This window comes from Canis lupus, chromosome 13 (genome assembly GCF_011100685.1).
Source record: "Canis lupus familiaris isolate Mischka breed German Shepherd chromosome 13, alternate assembly UU_Cfam_GSD_1.0, whole genome shotgun sequence".
NCBI classification, from domain to species: Eukaryota; Metazoa; Chordata; class Mammalia; order Carnivora; family Canidae; genus Canis; species Canis lupus.
The window spans coordinates 37,544,859-37,564,599 of NC_049234.1; the positions used below are offsets into that span (position 1 = coordinate 37,544,859).

General features: G+C 61.1%; 1 protein-coding gene across 1 annotated transcript in view; it reads left to right on the forward strand.

Annotated features, from left to right (window-relative positions):
• The first annotated feature begins 2,069 nt into the window (after positions 1-2,069).
• LOC119874440 (lymphocyte antigen 6K-like) overlaps positions 2,070-19,741 on the forward strand; it is a 61,428-nt gene continuing 43,756 nt past the window's right edge. The window contains exons 1-3 of the mRNA XM_038555712.1: positions 2,070-2,310; positions 18,799-18,895; positions 19,153-19,302. The gene's annotated coding sequence lies outside the window, so the exon portion shown is untranslated. The remainder of the gene's footprint in view (positions 2,311-18,798; positions 18,896-19,152; positions 19,303-19,741) is intronic.

Genomic DNA, 19,741 nt, shown 5'->3' on the forward strand with positions numbered 1-19,741 from the left:
AGGAGGGTCCTTGGCTGAGGGAGGGGCACCTGTTGAATTAGGGGGCGCCTGGCTGAAGTGGCCTGCCTGGACTGAGTGGGAGAACACATAGCTGAGAGAGGGGCCCAGTCAAGAGCCTGTCCTAGAGGGGCCACTCCACCTGGAGAAAATCAGGTGAGGGCCATACTTCTGGGTCCACTCCACTTTGGGACTATGTGATCCTGTGGGTTGTAAGCAATTCTATTTCAGGCTACCTGTCTGGGGTGGACCACCTGGTTGACGTGGGTGGAAGCCTGAGGGGGGAACACCTGCCTGAGGGAGTCCATCTGTCTGGGTAAAATCAGTTGTTTTATTGGGGTGACCACCTGTCTGTGGGAACAACTGAGGAGGTGGCAACCCTGCTTGGCGGGGAACCAGGTTGAGGTGGGGGAAGGCACCTGGGGCACTTGTTTGGATTGTGAGTCCAGCTTTCTGGGGGAATCAGAATTGAGGTGGGGCACCCCAGTGAGGAACTATCTTGCAAAGATTGGTCCCCATTTCTAGGAGGCACCACTTGGCCGGGGCGGGGGGGTAAGCTGCCTATGGGTAGAGATGCCAAGCTGAGGTAGTGGGCCCCTGCACCCTGCCATTGCACCTGGCTGAGGAGGGGTCCGTCCCCACGAAGGAAACACAAGTCACAGGGGTAGGAGACAGTCCCCGGGGAGGAAGCGGGAAACACAAAGGTACAGAGGCTGGAAATGCCCCAGTGCTGTAACCCTGTGGGTCGATGGGATGACGCGCTCCGCTCCTTCCTGCCCTGGTCCTCGTAGAGGGAGAGGAAAGTAGCCCAGGCCCCTGTCATCTCTTGAAAAGATAAGGACCCAGCAATCTTGTTCCTTCCCACACCCGGGAGGGGGCATAGGGCCTTACTCCGGCCAAGCCACCTGGGCCCCCGGGCCACATGCTGCACCTGCTCTCAAATGCCGTTGCCGCCAAAAGGCCTTGGGCAAGTGGGAGTGAAGCACCCATCCATCTCTTTCCCGCCTGACCCTCCTCCTCGCCCTCACTCGTCCCCTCACCCACAGGGGCCCGTCCCCCTCCCCCCTCCGCACCCGCTCCTCCCTCCTCTCCCCCCTCCTCCAAGCACCTCCTCCCCCCTCCTCGACCCCTGCCACTCCGCCCTCCGTCCCTTTCCCTTCTCCCTCCTCCCCTCCTCCCCCTCCACTCACGCCTCGGATCCTCCCTTTCCTTCCCCCTCCTCCCCCTCCTCGAACCCCTCCACTCCAGCCTCCTCCCCCTCCACTCCGCTCCTCCCTCCCTTTACCTTCCCGCCTCCTACCCCTCCCTACCCCTCCTCTCACCCCTACCCTCTCCCCTCCCCCCTCCTACCCCTCCCCTCCCTCTCCTCCCCCCTCCCCCCTCCCCCCTCTTCCCCCCTCCCCCCACTTTCCCCTCCTCCCCCTCCCCCTCCCGTCTCCCTGCCCCCTCCCCCTCTCCCTCCCCCTCTCCTGCCCCTCCCCCTCTCCTGCCCCTCACCCTCTCCTCTCCTCCCCCCCCTCTCCTCCCCCTCCCACCCTCCTCCCTCCTCCCCCCCCTCCTGCCCCCTCTCCCCCCACACACCTCGCCCTCCCCACTTCCCCTACTGGCAAGCAGCCCACAGCCTAGTGTCAAAATGGGGAAGTGCGCTCTGTGGGGGCCCCTGTGCCGGCGGGTCCCCTCGCCCAGGGCCACTGCTCCTGGGGCAGCGCAGGCAGCTGTGACCAAGAGGAAACTGCTGCGCCCCCAATACCAGGGTATTCGGGTGGCCGGGGGATGGGCCCTACCCTGGCCAAGCCACCTGGGCCCCCGGGCCACAACCCACACCTGCTCTCGACGCCCGGCCACCAGCAGGCCTTGTGCAAGTGGGAGTGAGGTGCCCATCCATCTCTTTCGGCCTCCTCCTCCTCCTCCTCCTCCTCCTCCTCCTCCTCCTCCTCCGCCGGCCCTGACCCCTGAGCCGGGTTTCCTGGCCCCGTCCAGGGACAGCTTCTCCCATGACGCGATCGAGTCGCCGCTCCAGGCCTCCGGGCGAGATAAAAGGACTGTGCTGACCGGGGACGGAGGGAGCATCGGAATGGCCTTCAGGGCACAGGCGCGAGGGTGGCGGGCCGGGCCCTGGCTGGCCCTGAGCAGGGCACGCGCACTGGGCACCCGAGCCGCTCCGGCCCCCAGGGCGGTGCTGCCCTTCGAAGCCGTGCCCCGCTGTCCCGGCAACAAGTGGATGCGGGTGCTGCAGATCTGGAGGCAGCAGGGCTCTGAGAGCCTCCACCTGGAGATGCACCGCACCTTCCAGGAGCTGGGGCCCATTTTCAGGTAAAGCCTTCCTGCCCGCCTCGCTGGGAGCACCCTGCCCGGCTGTCCCTCCCGGCTCCGAGTCCCTGCGGGTGCAGGACGCTGCGCGTCCCCAGCGGCCGCCTGGGGGCTGAGCAGTGGCTGCTCCGTGCCCTTGACCCCGGACACCCGCTGGGGCTCTTGTGAGGCTGCAGGGCTCCCCGGACGGTGACCCGAGAGGCAGAGGGCAGACGGCCGAGGGCGGACGGCCGAGAGGGAGAGGCTTCCCCGGTTAGACGGCGTAGGAGCCCGAGCTCGAGCCCTGTCCACGGCCCAGGAGGACGGAGAGGCCAACGGGAGCCAGGCCGGTGGCTCTGCACGGGGAGCCCCAGGGAGGCCCCGGCCCCCCAGCAGGGCTCTGAGGTCTCTGTTCCTCAGGTATGATGTGGGAGGGACGCACATGGTGCACGTGATGCTGCCCGAGGGCATGGAGAGGCTGCAGCGAGGGGAGAGCCCTCAGCCCGACACTAGCCCCTGGGGCTTCGGATGCGCACACCCCCACCCCCCGCCTCGCCTCGCTGTCCAATCTGTTAGCCCCTGTGTCCTCTGCCCCCTGAGGAGCTGCCAACCTCGGATCCCCGTCGTGCTCGGTGCCATCTCAAGGGCCATACTCTGTGCCTGCAGTGCTCTCGCCCAGCATAGATCTGCAGGCGTGGCCGGTAGTCGCCCCCACCCCAGCCCCACTCCCACCCCCACCCCCACCCGTTGTGCTCAGTCCACTTGGGCTCCTCCTAGCCCTGCGGGGCTCTAGGTTCATGGTGGAAGCCCCCGCCGAGGGCCTGCACGAGCGGGTCAGGTTCGCGTTGACTAGAACAACAGCGACCCAGGCGCTCACGGGGACGATGGGCCGTGGAGATGACTCGCCAAGCAGGGAGGATGGTGAAGTCTCTGGCTGGCCGCGGGGTGACCTCGGAGAAACCTCTAGAAGCAGGCTTGGGGCGCTCTCAGCCAGGCACGGCCACACGCTCCCTTGAGAGAGGGCCTCTGTGTGCCGTGGCCGCCCGCCCTGTCACAGCGGCCCCTCGGGCCTGACCCGGTGGCAGGAAGGGGCTTTGAACGGCGGAGAGCCGGCTGGGGTCTCCTAGCTGGCAGCAGCGAGCAGCCTGTCCCAGGCGGCCTGGCACAGCGGACACCCCCGGCTGGAAGGGGCCGAGGCAAGGCCGGGCGGGGGCCGCTCCGCTCGGTGTCTCCAGCCCCGGGAGAGCCGGCACTCGGTACCCAGCCGGGCAGCGGGAGGAGGGGCGCCCCCAGGCTGCGCCAGCCCTGCCCGTGCCCAGGGGCCCCTCGGGGGCATCTGTCCCCGCGCGGAGGCCCCGGAGGAGGAAGAGACCTGGCGCCCTCGGCACGCCGTCGCCCTGGAGGAGAACTGCTGCACGCGGCGTGGCCTTCCCCCGGGCGAGGGGGACGGGGAGCCACGGAGACGAGCGGGGCTCCCCGACCCCACTGGCGCCCGGCCCTTCATCCCCCTCACCGCACGAGGACACCCAGCTTACGGGCCCCGGGGAGGACCCGGCAAGGTGGCACGGGCTGCGTGGGCACTGGCTGGACGGGGATGGCTTCTCCCGCCGCCCGACAGTCGCTGCTTTATCGGAGGCCCTGCTCCGTGGTGGCACGCGGTGGCCGGCAGGCCTGGGATGGCCGCTCCCCCGCAGGGAGTGTGCGTGTGTCGCTCTGTGCAGCGGGGTGCACGGCTCTGCCCCTCTTCCAGCGGCCCTGGCAGGGAGCACTGAGCTCGGCCCGGCCTCGCGGCCCGTCCAGGGCAGAGGAGCCGCCCGATCGGGTGGGCCCGCCCCACCTCCCGTGCCCTCCCCGACCCCCACCCCCACCGAAGGACCTTGGGGTGAGGGAGACCTGCGCAGCGTGGAATCGCCCTGCCATTAAAGGGGGTCTTGGCCCTGAGCCGCGCCTATTTCCAGCATTCCTGCCATTCCGGGGACGGACACCAAGTAGGACCGTCCTACGAGGGTCCTACCCTTCTGTGGCTTCTTCCGCTTACCCGAGCACGGTCCCCCTCCACGCCCAGGGCCGTGTCCGGTGTTCACTGCCCGGCCTGGGGTCCCCCGAAGACGCCCGGGACGGGAATCCGCAGCTGACCTAGGGCGTCTGTCCCGGCGTCGGGTGGGAGCGGCGTCCTCCTCAGGCCCGGCCTCGCCGGTCTCGGCTTCCTCGGCTTCTCCCGCTCCTGCTGCACAGGACACGTTGCTCCACCTTCACCTCGGCCATGGCCTCCCAAAGTCCCCGTTCCGTCGGGTCCTACGCCTCGCGTCCTCTCCCCCAGATATGGGGACCCACCCTCCCGACCCCTAGGGGCTGCTGTGCCCGCTGCGCCCTTGCCCATCATTCTACCCGTTTTCCAGGTTGAAGATGTCCTGCCCTTTGTGCCAGCCACGCCAGGCAATTCTTTTCTACATGTTTGTGCTGATTTGTACTTTCTAGGAGGGGAAGGACTGAAACAGACTCATCGGCCTCATGACATGGCCAGAACCTGAATACCCGGGCTGGAGGCGGGGCTGGGGGGTGAAGGATCCGTGTCACACGCCATCCTGGTGCCCTGGGGGAGCAACGGGCACACGGCATGTGCCACAGCCTCCCGCCTGCATTGTGTCGTCACGCTCTGTGTGTCGATGTTTTTTCACTTTCTTGCAGAAATATTTGCCCGCCTACTAGTACGAGAGGTCCCACAGTGGCTCTTTACTCATGTAGCGTACCCTTTGGGCTGCAAAATATCCTGGAATTCGATGGTGGGGATGACTGCACAGCATTGTGAATATACTCGCCAACGCTGAATTTCAGCCTTACAAATGCTCAATCTTAGGTTATGTCAATTCCCTGTAAGTGAGAATCAGGTATAAAAATGGAGGAGAGGGATCCCTGGGTGGCGCAGCGGTTTGGCGCCTGCCTTTGGCCCAGGGCGCGATCCTGGAGACCCGGGATCGAATCCCACATCAGGCTCCCGGTGCATGGAGCCTGCTTCTCCCTCTGCCTATGTCTCTGCCTCTCTCTCTTTCTCTCTCTGTGACTATCATAAATAAATAAAAATTAAAAAAAAAAATGGAGGAGAGATGAGGGCAAAAGGAGGAGAACGTTTTGTTCCCTTCACATCTCTTTAGTGACAGCAGCCCAGAAGTCTCCGTCACGTCAAGGTGCTCGGCAGCGGCCCTGAGCTCCTTACCCTCCTCAGAGGTCAGCATCGGGGAGTCCTTCTCACATGGGTGTGAAGAAGTTGCCACTTTAGGGAGGATTCCGATTCATACGGGACTTGTCCGGCTGACCCACGCAAAGGCACTGGGCACAGTCCCTAACGTCAGGCGCTGCTGGTCCAGGTGCCACTTTATTGCCAATTCACTCTCCTGCGTCCATCGTCCCGACCTGAGCCGGGAAGCGTGGAGTCCGGGTGGCCCAGGTGCCGGGGGCCTGAGCGCAGCTGGGACTGCTCTTTCAGCTGACACGCACACTGTCCTGTCACTCTCGCGCTGTTTATTAGGAGACTGCGTGTCTGTCTGCTACAGTGACAGGATGCTTTGGTCTACTTGTGAGACGATGTCTATAGAGGAACTGTTCAAATACTAAAACCGCCAAGAAATCTCCCAATCTCCCAGTGAGCGGTACCCAACACCCAACAATAATGTTCTTTATTCTTTTCTTGAAATAAGCTGGAAAGGGGTTAGCCACCAACGGGGAGCCCGGTGGGTCAGTGTCCCTGGCTCACAGGGAGGAAGAGGAGTGAACTTGCTCTGAGGAATGGGGGAGAGACCAGACCCCCCCCCCCCCCAAGAGGGCCTCTCATGTCAGTGTGTTGCTGACGAGGATGGAAGCAACGCTCAGGAAAAATGTGGACTCCCCCAAGCGCACGGCTCCTTCTAACTCTTCCTCAATTGGGTAATCCGGGATGATATCCCTCTCCAAATTGGTAGGTCCCCCCTCATTGCAAGTCATAGCATTACAACAACGAACAAAATAGAAACTATTAGTTTTCATAATTCTAATGGCTTCAGGAGGTTCTTCAGATCGGTATACAAACGTGCAGTTGTATGTACAGTTCTTGTAAACGAAGAGTTCCCGAACATTCAAACCTACAAAAGTAGAGATGAAAACCACTGATTTCAGGGTTTCTGCTTGCAAACATTCAAGCACCCTCCACCCAGTACCACCTCCCTGCCCACCGTCTACGTCTGCAAACGCTTCTACGTTGCCTGGGACTCCTCGCTGGTAACACCCGAGTTCGTCCGTGAACAACTTCTCCTGGAGGTGTTTTTCTGTCTACACCGCCACCTCATCGCTGGCCCCGGCGCTGCCTACGTAGTGTGACGGCACCTTGGCGCATGCTGTACACAGGAATTCCCCATTCGTTATCTGGCCTAAGAATTCCAGGGCTCTAGAAATAGAATTGCTTATGACCCACGGGATCACGCAGTCCCTGAAGTGGAGTGGCCCCGTAAGTGTGGCCCTCACCTGATTTTCTGCATGTGCAGCGGCCCCTCGAGGACGAGCTCCTGCCTGGGCCCCTCAGCCAGGTGTTCCCGGCTCCTGGCACAATATACGTGTGGATGCACCCTTAATGCCATCCTGCTCCCCAGCGCAGGCGGGACGCCCTGTCGCAAGCAGGATCGCACAGCCACTGTGACCGCCTTCACTGGTGGGCACACCCAACAGCCCCGGCCAACGAAGGCCACCTGAGTGAGGATCCACGTGAGGCCTCTTTGAGAGGCCTGGAGTTGAAATTCCTCCGCCCTCATTCACGAGTCCTGCTCCCCCGGTGACCCCAGTGTTGACTCGATTCTTTCTCCCTGGAACTTGCCACAGTTGACGTATCCGTTCACGGCTCTGGGGTTAAAGAGGAGGAACCAACATGTGGCTCCAGGCACTTGCTTTGCTTTACGCGCCACGCAAAGGCTTTAGAGAGGCCAACGCTCTACAGAAGAGCGCGTGATCACAGGGCGACTGCTGGATGCATTTTCATGAAGTGCCCGTGACCGTATAACCAGCATCGAGTTCCAGAAACAGAACTGGATGAAAACCCTCGTTTCTTGCCTCTGTCCCTCCATCAGGCACCATAAGGAGCCAAGGCCAAAGAGAAGTGGTGTCCGGGTTTGTAAGCCTCCGTGTTAGTTTTACCTGCTTTGGAACTTGGTGAATATGAAATCCTGCATGTCTGCTTTGGCGTCTGGCTTCTTGTCTCTACTCTGTGCTTGGGAGATCGCCCCCTGCTGTGGCCCACTGTCGTGCGTGCTTCGCTCTCATAGTCGTATACTTGCCTACTGACGAATAGTCCACACTTGACGCTTGATGGACATCAGGGCTCTTTCTGGCGGTTGTCTACCCCCGGAGAGCACTGCGGGGAAGAGTCTGTCCTCTTGAGGTGAGAGTGCGTCGGTTCTAGGTGGTAACGCGGCATCCTACGATGCAGATGTTTGGCTTTCACAGATGTTGCTGAAGAATTTTCCAGGCCACTAGTACCTGTTTATCCTCCAAAGGAGTGTGTGCACTTCAAAACCTTTGCCACCACATGAGTGGTCACCTGTGAATGTTCAGTGGTGCCTTTTGGTGTTACTGCGTCGTGGTTTCGTGTTGCATTTCCACCGATACAACGATGTTGGGCATCTTTCCAAATATTTATTAGCCACTGGGATATCGTTTTCTGGTAAACAGCCTTCAAGTGTTTTGCTCAGATTTCCACCCAATGATCTGCTAGTTCAGTTACTGATTTGTAGGATGAAGTTCACTCTATAAAGTGAACACAAGCCCCTTGGCACACAGTGTGGGAAGTGGTTGGTCTTCACCTGCCGTTTCCAGTTTCACAGTCGTATCAGTATCGTCTCGGGGCAGAGGTTGTGAATTTCTAAGGAATCCCATTTACAAGTCTTCCCACATGTGACGGCCACTAAATTGTTCAGTTTTCTTAAATTTGTCATTACCCACGGATACAAAGATATTCTACCTTTCCCTTTGAAAAGAATAAAAAAAACCCGTCTCTTCTGTTATTTACATATTTATTGTATTATTATTTTTAAAAGATTTTATTTACTCATGAGACACACACAGAGAGAGCGAGAGGCAGAGACCCAGGCAGAGGGAGAAGCAGACTCCATGCGGGGAGCCCGACGTGGGACTCGATCCCGCGTCTCCAGGATCTTGCCCTGGACGATGGCAGGCGTGAAAACCGTTGAGCCACCCAGGGATCCCTTAGAAAGTGGTCTCAACTATCATCTTTAAAAGGTGTTTAAATTCAATTTAGGTAACATATACCGTGTGATTGGTTTCAGAGATAGAATGCAATGATTCGTCAGATGCATGTGACAACCGGTGCTCATTACAGCAAGCGTGCTCCTCAATGTCCATGACCCAGTAAGCACACGTCTCCACCCTCCTCCCCTGCAAGAACCCTCGGTCTGTTTCCTTCATTCAAAGTCCCTTATGGTTTTGTTTTCATCTTATTGTGTTCTTCCTTCCCTTTCCCTATGTTCATGTGTTTTGTTTCTTAAATTCCACAAATGAAGGAGATCCTATGGCATTTGTCTTTCTCGGACTTATTTCGCTCAGCATGATACCCTCTAGTTGCATCCGCGCCCTGGCCAATGGCAAGAGTTCGTTCTTTCTGATGGCTGAGTAACACTCCACTCTGTATAGCGACCACATCCTCTTTATCCATCCATCTGGGCTCTTTCCATAGTTCGGGTCTTGTGGACACTGCTGCTCTAAACACTGGGGTCCACGTGCCCCTTCAAATCACTGTTCGTATTCTTTGCGCAAGTAGGTACCTAGTAGCCCCTTGTTCTTTTGAGTTTTACGTGGAGATCTACAAAGCGAGAGAGAGAGAAAGAGAGGCAGAGACACAGGCAGAGGGAGAAGCAGGCTCCATGCGCCGGGAGCCCGACGTGGGAGTCGATCCCGGGTCTCCAGGATCGCGCCCTGGGCCAAAGGCAGGCGCTAAACCGCTGCGCCACCCAGGGAATCCCTTTTTTTTTTTTTTTTTTTAAGATTTTATTTAGTTATTCATGAGAGGCACAGAGAGAGAGAGAGAGAGAGAGAGAGAGACAGGCAGAGGGAGAAGGAGGCTCCATGCAGAGAGCCTGACGTGGGACTCGATCCTGGCACACGCCAAACTGCTGAGCCACCCAGGGGGCCCCCATTCCTCGTTTGTGAACGGCTTTATGCATATCTTCTGTAGCAGAGTTCACAAACAAGAGCCCGCAGGACAACCCAGTCCACCAGCTGTATCTATCAGTAAAGATTTGTTGGAACAAAGGAACCATGGGTATGTTTACTCGTCCTCTCTGGCTGCTTCCATGGCCTCAGAGGCAGTGCTGGGTACTTGCAACGAAGACCAGGTGGCTTTCCAAGCTGACACGTTTGCTCTCTGATCCTTTACAGAGACTTCGTCCAGCTCGGGTGTAGAGCTGTAGCAAGCTTTGTCACTTTGCTGCAGCACCTAGACTCTATGGCGAGAGATGTGTTAAGGACAATCACACTGTGACTGTGGATCTACTTACAGATCTACTTACAGTTCCCAAATCCTATGGAGGATTTTCTGTTACTTCATCCTGTTACGGGGCACGTGTGCATCTACACAGAGGTTTTATCCAGGTTTTCTTACCCCTTCCTCTCTGTGCAGTGTTGCCCATCACACCTGTAACGCTCTCGTATTAATGTTCGCCTTGCTTCTGTGTGGGCTTAAGAGCTTTCCCCTGCCAATATTTAAGTTGTACACTGTGTTTATATATGTTTTGCAAACTTTTTTACATTCTCATTTTAAAGTACATCTCTAGGGGCAGCCCGGGTGGCTCAGCGGTTTGGCGCTGCCTTCAGCCCAGGGCGTGATCCTGGAGACCCGGGATCGAGTCCCACGTCGGGCTCCCTGCATGGAGCCTGCTTTTTCCCTCTGCCTGTGTCTCCTCCTCTCTCTCTCTGTCATGAAAAAATAAAATATTTTTCTAAAAGCACATCTGTATGAAGCAGAATATCTTTTGCTGATTCTGAAACTCTTGGGTTTTTAATTGTATCTATTTTATTATTAACATAAATAATAACAGGTTAGATTCTAAATTGCTTTTCCATTCAACATTATACTTTTGATAATGTAGATTCCTAGCACTTGCAGGAAATACCTAAAGATCCCGTGTAGCTTTACTCAGTCACTTCCATGGTAACATCTTGCAAGACCACAGTGCAGTATCCCAAGCAGGACACTGGCTTCCAAAATAGTAAAGAAAAAAGACCGTTTTATCACCACACTCGTCCCTCATATGAACGCACTGACGTCTTTCCCAGCAAGATGCCCCGCCAGGGACTCCCCTACCCACGTGCACAAGACGCTGGTCTCAGTTGGTCATTTCTAGAATGGTCTCTAACAGGGAACATGGATTGTCACCTCTGTAGGTGGCTGCTTCTCCTTCAGTGTCATCCTCCAGACACGCATTCAGGTTGATGGATCGATACCCGCTTTTTACTGCCGAGGAACACCCTCGGGGTGGATGTACCATGGTTTCTTTACCCTTTAGGCACTGAAGAGCAGCCAGGATGTTTCCAGGGGTGACATGTTACCGATAAAGCAGTTGCGAGAAACCATGTGTTGTTTTATTTAATTACTCCGGGGAAAATACTCAGAAGTGCAACCTGGGAGAATGTATGGGAGCTGCAGATTTAGTTTTTAAGAAACAAGACTGCGCTCCCCACCTTGGCTGCCCCATTTTTCACTGCCACTGGCAATGTATGAAAACCACGTTTCTTTACCACCCTGGCCAGCATTTGCTGTGGTCACTATTTTTCACTTTGGCCACTCTGATGCCCAACCTCGAATTGTGGTTTTCAATGGTCATCTCCCTACCGGCCAAAGATGTTGAAACCCTGCTCGTGGGTTCATCTGCGACGCGCGAACCCACGTCGGTGAAACGTCTCTTCATCTCTTTGCCCTTGCTCTCGGGAGGCTGTCTGCATTTCTGCTGTTGAGTTGTGAGACTTCTGTATACACCCAAGACCTGTGTTTCGTCAGGTACGTCGTTTGCATACTTTCCCTCCCGGTCCGTAGCTTTGCCTTTCCCTCCTCTGAACAGGACCTCCTTCCACACAGAAGTATCTACAGTTGGTGACATCTCACGTCCCCAGGTCCCTGTTTGTAGGTCATCCTTTGCATCAAGGTTACCCACGCTTTGAGTAGCCGGAGAGGCCAAAGGTTCTCTCCTATGCGCTGTCTTTTTCTTGTGGTTTTAGATATCTGCATTTTACATTTAGCTCATGCAGCCCTTTGAGGTATTTGTTGTATGATTTGAGATTTAGGGCAAGGTTCACTTTTGCCAGATCGAGCTGAAAGGCTCTATTTCCCCAGCATCCGTGTCTGCGTCGTTGCGCGATATCATGTGGGTAAATCTGTGTGGAACTCGTTCTGGGGTCTCTCGGTTGGGTTCTGTAGACTGGTCATTCCAGCCACGGATACACCGATGAGTCTGAGTGTGGGGCCATCTCAGTGTCTGAGGTTCGGAAGTGTTCTGTAGAGGTCTTTGGTTTACTTGCACAACCCCGAAGTCAGAAAGTCACATGAAGGAGAAAATATCCGAGCGTTGCAGCCCTCTGAAGGCTCTCGTAAATTCTCTGCGTTGGCGTCCACCAGGGTCACGTAGGACGAGCGAGCCCCCGAAGCCCTCCGGGATGAGTTATTAAACGCAGGTGTTTTAGCTTCCATGAGTGCGGGAGGAGCTGAGAGACGGACGAGTCTCAACGGCAGGCTGGTGATCAGAAGGCCAGTCCGGAACCAGGTCTACCCGAAGCTCAGGCTGGGGGGCGAGGGAAAGAGCCCACGGGGCAGGAAAATACGGACGCCACGCTTCTCTGCCCTCCCGTTCCGGCCCACCCAGAGGAACTCCTCTGGAGACTCTCTGAAGTGCTCGTCCACACACCTGTCGCCTATGCAGGCCAGCAGCCAAGCAACTACCGCGCTCTTAGGAACCGCTCCTGGTCTAGAGGCCCAGCAACGGGGATGGTGGGCTGGATACGGGGCAGCACGAAGCGAGGAAGGCTGGAGTCCCCTGGCGTCCACCACTGCGTGAGACCACAACGAGCTCCCAGAGCATCGGCCTCTCTTCCCTGAGCCCTGCCGGCCTCAGGCAAGCTCTCTCTGGGCCAAGCATACCCCAGAGCCATAGAGGGTGAGGTGCGGGGAAAGAGAGTCCCCAGCCCCCGGGAGCAGTCATCCCACCTCGGCCACGCACGACTCCCCGGGTCTCCCAGACAGGCCGCCGTAGCGCGGCCCTGGTGGTGGTCCTTCTCCTTCTGTGATGCAAGGGCCCGACAAGCCGGGGGTGCCAAGCCCCCTGCTGCAAAGCCAGTTTACTTTTACCCGGAGTAAACCAACCCCCAGGCGCTGACCAGGTGAAGAGCCAGCACCCACACACCCACGCCACCCGAGGCTCCTCTGCTTTCGAGATCTTGGTTGGGTCCGGAGGTGATCACTCGGGTCTCCTGGTTTTCCTCTCCCGCGTTCTCAACTCCTCTCCTTCTGGTTTAGCTGCGCCGGTGAATGATGTGCCCGAGAATCCCTAGGTCCCCCGCCTCGACCCCAAGAAAAGCAGAACCCCAAGCCCGTGCGGTCCCTCTGCTCCCCAGGACTTGGACGTGCGCCTCCAGGCCGCCCTGCCAGCTCTAGGACTTGTAAGCGCCGGGCCCTAGCGTTCCGAGGTTTTCCGATGGCCCCCGCTGAGGGCGCCCTGCAATCCCGTTAAGAACCATGGGTCCTGGGATCCCTGGGTGGCGCAGCGGTTTGGCGCCTGCATTTGGCCCAGGGCGCGATCCTGGAGACCCGGGATCGAATCCCACGTCGGGCTCCCGGTGCATGGAGCCTGCTTCTCCCTCTGCCTGTGTCTCTGCCTCTCTCTCTCTCTCTGTGACTATCATAAATAAATAAATAAAAAAAAAATTAAAAAAAAAAAAAAAAAAAAAAAAAAAAAAAAAAAAAGAACCATGGGTCCGTTCCGGCCACGTCACCACCCATTCAGAGGCCGACACCCGCACAGGACAGGTGCCCGGTGCAGGGACAGAGGCTGGATTCGATCTCCTACCTGAGTCCCCAGTGGGCAGATGCCCGCGAGGTACGGCAGTTGGCACAACCCTGAGGGAGCAGCAAGAGGACTGTTCTGCAGGAGGCTCGGGACACAGAAGGGCAGGGGATGATGTGGAGGGACGCTGGGGGGCACAGGGCCTGGGGACACGCCCTGAGCAGGGCCACACACTAGGCCTCTAGGCCCGGTGCAGAGACAGAACCGATTGGTTCCCGGGGCTCAAACTGACAAAATCAGAAGGCGTGAGAAAGCAGTACTTACGGATAGAGATGGTCAAACAGCGCCGGATGTGATAGGGACACGTCCTAATTTGAGGACAGTTGAAATTGTTGATATCCCAGCAATCGTGGCATTTCAAACTATAGGTCCCTGGAAGAGACTCAGCAGCATCAGGCTCAGGCTCCACGTACAACTTCCCCCGACCCCAACCCCGGGCCCCGGACCCCGTACCCCGGACCCCTACCCCCTGCCTGAGAGGACGTCTGCTCTGGCAGGGATTAGCTTCCAGCAGGGGCCAGGCGGTGTTCCTGTCCCCAGAGGCCGGGACACGCAACCCTGTGCTCTGCACACAGGCTTCGTCTGTCCCAGGAGGCCTGACAGTCACAAGAGGCCGTGTGCCCCCAGCCCCCCATGTGCCTGGACTCAGCCACCTCCGCCGGCTCTGGCTAGAATCGCCCCCCTGACCCTCTGGAGCTCAGGGGCACTCAGTCCACCCCGTGCCACCGAGGGCATGACGAAGGACCTCCCTGCTGGCTAAGGTGACAAGGTCCTCTCGAATCCTTTCCCTGACTCTGGAAGACACTAAATTCTTGTCGCCTCCAACCCCGCAAGAGGCTCTGACACTCACAAGCGGACACGGATTCGTTTTGATTGCTGACCAAGGGCAACCCGACGGCGAGGAGCAAGGTCCAGAAGAGCATCGTTTCCTGCAGGGACTGGAACCTACGACGAGGAGACAGTGCACGTGTGGGCAGCTCCGCGGGGGCCGAGAGCACCTCCCGGGGTGCGTGTGTGCAGGGTGCAGGGTGCAGGGCTCCCGGGAGGGTCAGCAGCCGGCAGCAGCACCAGCCACCTGCGCGCAGCTCTCCGCCGCCTCCCCACCTGCACCTGCCTCCCTGCAGACCCACAGCACTGCCTCTCCCCACTGCCGGGCCCTCCAGGGGACGCCCCCTCCCCTCCACCTGCAGAGCTGAGCCCACGCAGCCCGCTTCTGGTGCTGCCCCTGCCCCGGGCTCCCTGAGGCCCCCGATGATTCCCCTTCTGTCCCGTCACCCTCGGGAGCACCATGGGCACCGGCGGGGCGCCGTGCACCCAGCTATTTCCTGTTCTGCCAGCATGCGCACACCCAAGGGACGGGAGGTGAGTGCAGCGTGGACAGCGCAGGCCTCACTTGCATAGGATCAGCAGTGCGCCCCGGGAACCTCCTGCCACTCCAGTGCCTGCACACGATCAGCGGACCCCGAGGTGCACATTGGGGACGGCTGAGCCCCCACAGCAGAGCCTCAGGGGCAAGGGTGCTGGTCGGGAATCACTGACCTCCAGCGGGGGGGGGGGGGGGGGGGGGGGGGGGGGGGGGGCCTAAGTCTGTGGGAGTGACCCTGAGTCATGTGGGGGCACGTGACTAGGTTAGGACCTGCCCATCGGAGGAGGGCGCCTGGCAGCTGGGGCCCATCAGGGGAGGGCACAGGGGGGTGGGGCCCGTCGGGGTATGGGAGCCAGAACTGGGAGGTGGGGCCCGTCGGGGGAGGCGACACGGGGGGTGGGGTCCGGTCGTGGGAGGCGACCCGGGCGTTGGGGCCCGTCGTGGGAGTCCACCCGGGGGATGGGGAGCATCGGGGGAGGGGACCCGTGGGTTGGGGCCCGTCGGGGGAGGGTACCGGGGGGTGGGGCGGTGGGGGGAGGCGACCCGGGGGTGGGGCCGTCGGGGGAGGGGCTCCGGGGGGTGGGGCCCGTCGAGGGGAGGGGACCAGGGTGTGGGGCCATCGGGGGAGGGTACGGGGGGTCGGGCCCGTCGGGGGAGGGTACCGGGGAGTGGGGCCGTCGGGGGAGGCGACCCGGGGGGTGGGGCCAGTCGGGGTAGGCGACCCTCGGGGTGGGGCCAGTCGGTGGAGGGGACCCGGGGGGTTGGGCCGTCGGGCTCGGGTACCGGGAGTGGGGCCGTCGGAGGAGGGGAACGGGTAGTGGGGAGGGGACCCGGGGGTGGGCCCGTCGGCGGAGGGGCCCCGGGGGGTGGGGCCCGTCGGGGGGAGGGGACCCGGGGGTGGGGCCGTCGGGGGGGAGGGGACCCGGGGGTGGGGCCGTCGGGGGAGGGGACCGGGGAGTGGGGAGGGGACCCGGGGGTGGGGCCGTCGGGGGAGGGGGCCCGGGAGGTTGGCGCGCTCCGTGGACCCTCAAGACCGTCCCGCCGTCCCCCCCGCCCCCCGCAGCCCCTGCTCCTCCCGCGCACACGCGGCCCCAAGGCGACCTTCCAGAACCTTCGGAGGCTCGGCCGCCACCCGCGAGCGCGACGACGCTCAGGCCCACACTGCGCTCCCCCGGCGGCGCGTCCCCTCGGGGTCTCCGGCCGCTCGAGTCCCGCCAGGCCCTGCGCCGCTGCGCACGCGCCCTGGGCCGAGGCCTTCTAGAAGGGTCCGCGGGCAGGACGCCCCGCCCCCGCCCCCGCCCCCGCCCCCGGCAGGTTCCGTTCCAGAAGGTTCCCGGAGGTTCTGGGCTGAGCCCCCGGGGCTGGCAGCGCGACGTCCCTGACAGCAGGTGCGGTGCGGGCGGCGCGGCCGCGGGTTCCAGAAGGTTCTGGCGTGGGCGGGGCTCCGCGGCGGCGTGCACCCGCCCCCGGCCCTGGCCTGCTTCCGCGTGTCGTGCTCTGGGCCGTGGCGCTCGCGCTCCGGGCCGTGCTGTGCGCCCGCTCCCGGGGCCGCCCCTGCGCCGCCTCCGCCGGGCTCTGCTAGGAAGGCGGGGCCGCCGTCCCGCCCGGGCTGGGGACACGCAACGACCGCGGGGCCGCCGTCCCGCCCGGGCTGGGGACACGCACGACCGCGGGGCCGCCGTCCCGCCCGGGCTGGGGACACGCACGACCGCGGGGCCGCCGTCCCGCCCGGGCGGCGCTGCCCAGACCCCGTCGTGCGGCGCGTGGAGGGTCCGTTCCTGCAGGTGCAGGTTCCAGGGGCGCACGCCTTGGCTACGAGCCTCGCCGCGGGTCACCGCGCCGGGGCTTGCGGGCTGCCTGACGCGAGGGGCAGCGCGGCTCCCCTTCCCGGGTCCTCGCCGTCCTCTGCCTGGGTCTGGGCGCCGCGTTCCTTCACGTTTGCACCTCGACTCGCTGCCGTGTGCACGTGCCGGGCTGGGTGCCGGCGCGTGTGCGGGCCTCTCGGTTTCGGTTTCGGCCGCGGCACCCGGCGTGGTGGCTCGGCTTCCACCGTCGTCAGGGTCGTGTCGCTCAGGAGGAGCGCTGGAAAGCCCTTGGCGGTTGACGTGCCGCTAGGACTACAGGGGGTTCTTCTGGGCCCTTCTCTGCTCCTCCCCGGGCCTTGCAACGGCCCTGTGTTGCTCAGGAGCACGGGCCCGCACGCGTGGGGTGATCTGTGTTCTCAATTTCCGTCTTGGGGTCGCTCTGGGGAGATGGCTGTGACGTGGCTTCAGGCTCCCCGGTCCCCGTGGCTGTGAGTCCACTGAGGCGCCGTGGGCAGCGTTGCTCGTGTCCGCCACGGTGGTTGTGGGCTCCAGACCTCGCTGTGACTCGCAGACCTTCCGTCTGCACACCCACGGTACACGGGTTCTCACGCATCGTCTGCTTTCTTTTCTTTGGCGCTCTGCGGGTCCCGATCCTGGTCCCTTCCCGTCGCTTGTCCCGTGACGGGGACGTCTCTGTTGTAGAGGTCTTGTCCTCCCGCTGCCTTGGCCTCTGGAAGCTGTTTCCTTGGCTCCGGGCTCGCCTGGTCTTCCGGCTGACAGTGGGCCCGCAGTGGGCGTTAATAGGCCGTGGGGGAGACGGGCCCTGAGCGTGAGGCTTCGCGTGCCGGGCCCTGGGACCGGGACTCTGTGGGATGTCAGCTGTAGCTCTAGTGCCCTTAGGTGTCACGTCCCCGAGCGAGCCGGTTTGTGCGTCCGGTTTCGGCTTGCATCTTGCCCAGGCCTCGCTCCCAGGACGGAGGGTGTGTTCTGTGGCACTCGCAGCTGCTGTCCTTTCAAAAGAAGAAGAAAGGGCTTGGTGGCCAAGTGCCCGAGGCTGGTCGTGGGCTCTTGGGCGCGGGGGACTCCCGGGCACTGCTGTTCACAGCCCGCCTCCAGCACTTGGGCACAATTGCATGTGAGCGCTGCTCCCGGCCTCAGGCTCCGGCAGCTTCTGCTGCAGGTAAGGGGCTTTCGGGGCTCGTCGCGGGCTGCACCTCGCTCACGGGATTGGGCGCTGTCAGTTCTGTGACCCCAGTTCTCCGAGGGGCCTAAGCTGTGGTTGGTTTTCGGTTCGGCCAGTGTTTTCTTCTGGGAACGATGGTGCCCAGCTCCCAACGGGTAGGGCTCCATGCTTCCGGCTGCCGCCTCCTGGGGGGCGGTGGGGAGAGAGATCATGGAAGTAAGGAAGGGACCCGGAGACAGGAGAGGGGGACAGGCTCACTGCCTGCAAACGGCCATGATTCATCGGGTGACCAGGAAGGACACGGCTCCATGGGGAAGTGACAAACGGGGAGTAGAGTCAGTCGGGCAACAGGGAGAAGGAAAGTTGCTTCAAAAGATCTACGTGTGAAGGTAAAACCGCACCAAAAGTACAGAATTGAGCTATCAAAAGAAACGTTCAAAAGAACAGGGACAGGGACGCCTGGGTGGCTCTTCGGTTGGACATCCTGCCTTAGGCTCAGGTCGTGATCCCAGGTCTGGGGATCGAGGCCCGCGTCGGGCTCCCTGCAGGACCTGCTTCTCCCCCTGCCTGTGTTTCTGCTTCTCTGTGTCTCTCACGAATAGATAAATAAAATCTTAAAAAAAATAAAATAAAAGAGCAGGGGCAGCGCGTCACTCACATACCCAGCCACTGCTTGTATTAGGATCAGTAGGGTGAGAACCCCAACGTGGAGAGTGTCCCTGAGGGAGTCAAAAACAAAGGACCCATCCTTTGAGGAAAGTCAGTGGCTTCACTTTCTGGTGCCGCGGTTGGGCACGTGGGGCCGGGCCTGGGTGGCTGCTGTGCTGGGGGCGGGGGTGGTGTCAGGGGGCAGGGCTGGGAGTGGTCGGGTTGGGGCCGGATCCGGGATCTGGTTGGCATGGACGGTCGGGCATATACCAGCTTGCCAGCCCAGGGGATGCGCCAGGAGGTGCCCGCCGTCCCAGGAAGACCACCCGGCCACCCGTGGCCCTGGGGTGGACACAGAGGCAGCCAAGCGTAGTAACCCTGGGACCCCAGAGCTGACCACGTGTGCCCGCTCCTTGCGTCCAGGCCCAGGCACCGCGGGAAATGATGATCCTCCTTGCTTTGCTCCTGCTCGTGGACCTGCTGAGGGTGGAGACAAATGTCACCGTGTCAGGAACACAGGGTAAGGCTGGGTCCCTCGGCCTCCTGCTGTGAGGAGGCAGGCCATGATGAGTCTGGGACACAGGGTGGCCACCCGGCCAGTCGCCCCCACAGCCCCAGCTGGTTCTGGACGGGAAGAGCACAGGCAGCTGGGAGCAGGACAGCGTCAGGAGAGTGGCCCACAGATAGGGACGCCTGATGGGGCAGCCTCTTAGTGTTGGGCCCCCCGCCAAGGGGGGGCAGGCGTAGTCATGGCCGGAATCCCGGTGTCCCCCACAGCACCCCGTGGTCCCCGCGGTGTCCCCTCACACTGTCTTCCTGGGAGCCATCGGGGGAGCCAAGCCCACCTGGTCCTTCTGGGACCCTCCAGCGTTGTCTCGGAGGACTGGCACCGCCGCGAGAGGTTGACCGGCTCTCTCCTGGGAGTGGGTAACTGTCCTCATAGTGACCCAACAGTGGGCAATGGCATGGGGGTCAGGGTGCAGGCCCCGGGGGTCGAGGAGGGTGCAGCGGGTGCTGGAGGCAGTTAGCTGGGCCGGGAGGCCAGTGGGGAGGGCCCGCGAGAGCAGACGGCCAGTCTCGCGAGCCGCTGAGCATGAGACGCCAGGCCTGTGAGTGTGGGGAGCATGCTTGTGCGGGAAGGCGTGCGTGCGCAGGCTGCGGTGAGGCTGTGCGGGTGCAGTGCTGTGTGTGTGTGTGCGTGTGTGTGGCCGTGCATGGTGTCTGGGTGTGGGTCAGCCTGGGGGAGGCGGAGGGAACCCCAGGAGAGAAGACCGAGGACTCGGACCCACTGGTTGTGGTCACGTGGAGGAGGGAGGGGATGGTGGGCGTTCACCTCATAGGATTGGAGACTGGAACGTTCCACTTC